The sequence below is a fragment of the Solanum tuberosum genome, unplaced genomic scaffold, assembly GCF_000226075.1.
Source record: "Solanum tuberosum cultivar DM 1-3 516 R44 unplaced genomic scaffold, SolTub_3.0 scf00142, whole genome shotgun sequence".
Taxonomy (NCBI): domain Eukaryota; kingdom Viridiplantae; phylum Streptophyta; class Magnoliopsida; order Solanales; family Solanaceae; genus Solanum; species Solanum tuberosum.
This window is the reverse complement of record NW_006239067.1, coordinates 128,465-132,471: the sequence shown is the minus strand read 5'-3', so window position 1 is coordinate 132,471 and position 4,007 is coordinate 128,465.

Below are 4,007 nucleotides of genomic sequence, written 5' to 3'. Positions count from 1 at the left end.
ATAAAAATAAAATTGCAGTTGGCAGTATCATTGCTTCATGCATTATGATAGATAAGGTTCAGTTTAAAAGCATTTGGCTCTCTTCTCGACTTTATATTTCCTTTGGAAATCTGGAGATTCTTAATGAGTTACTATATTTTTTGTTTTGATTGCAGGAAGTGAATATTAAAGTGTTTGACTTTGGTTACATTTGCAATCGTGTCAACGAGGATTCTGTAATTCCTCTTGGTTATGTTGTTGGCAGATATCCTGAGGATGTTTCAAAAGGCATGTTTACTTACACTCCATCATCATCATCTCTGATGTTTCATAATATACATAAAAGTTTTCCTATAATCGTCTGCGTAATGCATGATATGTAATACTTCATCTATTTTGTTGTTTGGTTCCAGATTTCCTATATTAAAGCCCACCACTTTTTTTTTTTTGTTTGTGTGTGTGTTTCTGCATATTCATATTGTGGACAAAAAAATTGTCTGCTCAAAAACAGTTGTATTCTTATTTTCCTGGACCAATGCAGGTGGTTGTTGGACGATGAAATCTGATGTTTAATTATTTGGTCTTCTACTGGTGGAGTTGATAACCAAAACGAAGCTTCATTCTGATCCTTCCGTTTTCGATAATTGTAAACCTGACTCTTTTGTTCACAAAAGCTTTGAAGATGTTGATGATCAAACTGTATTTGGTATCACGTCTCTGGCTTGCGGTTGCGTGAGTGCCGATCCAGGCGAAAGGCCAATAATGAAGATGGTTTTAGACGATTTGAATAAATTAAGGAAGATAGAGAAGAAGGTAGAGGGAAGACGAAAAAGAGATGAAAATGAGTCCACAATAGAATAAGTAAGTTTCTCCCTTCTTTTAGCTACTTTTTAACTTTTGTATTAACTAAATTGCAAGGTTGTTGCAATGCAAGTGATGGAACTTTATGAATGATCCCTGGTGGGGTTTGAATTGGAGATGGTTTTAAACGAGTTGGATAAACTAAGGAAGGGAGAGAAGGTAGGGAGAAAATGAAAATGAGTCCACCAAAAATGTTTAAAATAATTTTTTGTTTTTTGAGGTGGGTGGGTAGCGAGGTGTGAGGCTAGCGGTACTGGGTAGAGGATGAGGTGAGGTGATAAGAAAAAACAAATTTTAAAAAGAGGTTTTTTATCTTCTCAAATTGCTAAATTTTTAACATTTAATTATTTAAATGTTCTTTAAATATTTTTTCTATTATATATATCATCTATGTGTGCGTCATGTCAGTGGAAAATTCTACATATATGCACATGCGATATAAGAGGGACGTTTTTAAATTCACTTAATCAAGTAGATGAGTGTTTTTAAGGCTGTCAATAGTTGAGGAATTAAAGCAATAATTCACGCTAAATTTAAGGAAGGGTATTTTTGATATTTTTCTCTAGTTCTCCAATAAGTAAATTATACTTTCAATGTCTTTTTCTTTTGTATGCAAGAGATTGGAAATGACTTTTGACACCAGCTTTACTTGAAAATATGTAGTAACATTTATTAATAATGCTATGAAATTTTAAATTTGACTATATACAAAGATAGAAAAAGAAAGAAATAATAAAATTCTCTTCATTTTATAAATTAGACAATTAAATTGGATCAACTATTTTAGTATTGAGGAGAATTATATATTTTATTATTGAGAGATTAATAAACGAAACATGTACAGTAGTATTGTATGAGTTAATATCTCAAAATGTCACTCAACTTTTAGAATTTATCTAGTAAAGTCATTAAACTTTGTTTTGTATCCATAAAATCACTCAACTTAGACTTATGTATCGATAAATCACTCAACTTAAACTTATGTATCAAAAATCACTCAATTAAATTTTACCTTAAAAATAATCTAAATATAGCAAGATAAAATATCTTTTCATGCCATATAAATAAACACCCCACAAATAAATAAAATTATAAAAAAAAACATATTAAGGATTATTTTAACGGAAAAACTTAATTAGTATAACAAGTATTATAATATTAATATACATTTAAAACTTACTACATGATTGGTGTTTTCATGAAGAAAAAAACGGACCAATTGTTGTAGATAATCAGAGGAATTGTAGATAATAGCAGTTGAAATTGTTGCAGATTTGAACTGTTTTAGTTTCACCATTAACGCGAATAGGGTAGAAAATTCTGTTCGTTAATTTCTGACAATATGAATTAAAAATCTATAATAATATTTGTCCGTTAAAATTCCTTAAGAAGTTTTATTAATTTTATTTATTTGTGGGGTTTATATTTATATGGCATAAAACAAATATTTTATTTTGGCATGTTAGATTTATTAATGTAAAATTTGGTTGAGTGACTTTATTGATATAAAAGTTAAAGTTAAGTGATTTTATTGATACAAAATAAAGTTCAATGACTTTGCTAGATAAATTCTCAAAGTTGAATGATCTTTTGAGATATTAACTCTCTGTATTGTATATCCATTAACCTTTGTAATTGTAGAGAGTTGACAAATCAAGTACAAGCTAAGTAATTGAATCATAAAGAAATAAAAGTGACCAAAATAAGTCATAATTTTAGAAAGTAACTAAAATAGACTTAATGTAGTTTTTTCTTCTGTTTTACCAAAAAATATAAACGGCAGACGTTAGTCTGTTAACGTCTGTATTTTAACATAAAACAATTTTTTCCACTTTATAACGTGTAACTTTGTCTTACACTTTATAAAGTGCAACTTTTCTTACACTGTATAAGAAAAGTTAACTTTTCCAAAATCTTTTCACCTTCTTTCTCAAAATCAATTCTTTAACTCTTCACTGGTCCTGATTCGACAAATCAATCGCCCAACAAAAATCGAATTCTCGAAAGATTGAAAATACGTAGCATAACCTGACAACCCAACAATCCGATCCTACAATATTTTTAAGTATTTATTTCTTTTCATTTTATATTTCATTGATCCATGATTAATATATAAATTAATGAAAGATTTGAAAAATGATGTTCTAATTTATTTAAAACTAGGGAAACAGTTCGCGCTTTGCACGGCTATAATGAAAATTAATCAATTTATATAGTTTTAATGCGCGCGCATATATATACACACACACATACGCGTGTGTATAAATTCATAGTTTTTTTATTTTAATAAAGCAATATATGATTGTAGACAATAAAATTCGCATCGAGAAAACAATAATCAAGAACGGAAAATTATGCAACAATCGTTTAATTGATTTAAGTGCGAGTGTTACAATCTCTATTATTCCTCTGAATTCGCCTTTTCAATATAATTCAAGGGCTCTTAAGCTTGATCTTGAACTTGAGATTTATCTCGATCTTGATCTCTATCTTGATCTTGAATTTGGACTTGATTTTGAACTTTATCTTGATCTTGAACTTGAACTTGAACTTTATCTTGATCTTGACTTCTAGTTGAATCCAAGGGCTTCGAGCTTGATCTTGAATCCGGCTGTCTTGATCTTGATCGTTCTTGAGACTTGAACGTTCTTGAAACTTGAATGCTTGAATTCTTGAACTCTTGAACTTGTAGAGAAACACTACTAAAAAATTGCTTAAAAACGACGGACGGCGTCGCTCCAAAAAGCGACGCCTTTTGCCAAACTGTCCGTCGCTTTTTAATAAAAACAATTATTTTTAAAATTATTTTACACAAAGCGACGGACGGCATCTCTTAGTCCGTCGCTTTTTTTTTGCAGATTTTTGCGCTAAATATATATATAATTAATAATTATTTATTAAATATATATAGAGACGCCGTCCACCACTTTTTATTAAAAATAATTAAATATAAATTAAAAAATAGCACTCTTATTCTCTCCCTTCTCTCTCTCTATATATATATCAGTCTCAATCCCTAGATCCCGTCGCCGTCGCTGCCCTTGTCCGTCGCCGTCTCTGGCCCGTCGCCGTTGCTGTAGCAGCCAACAAGTAGGGTTACATTTTAGTTTTTTTTTTTCAATTCTAGTGATTATAATTGATTGTTTGTTAGTATATTATTGTTTTTG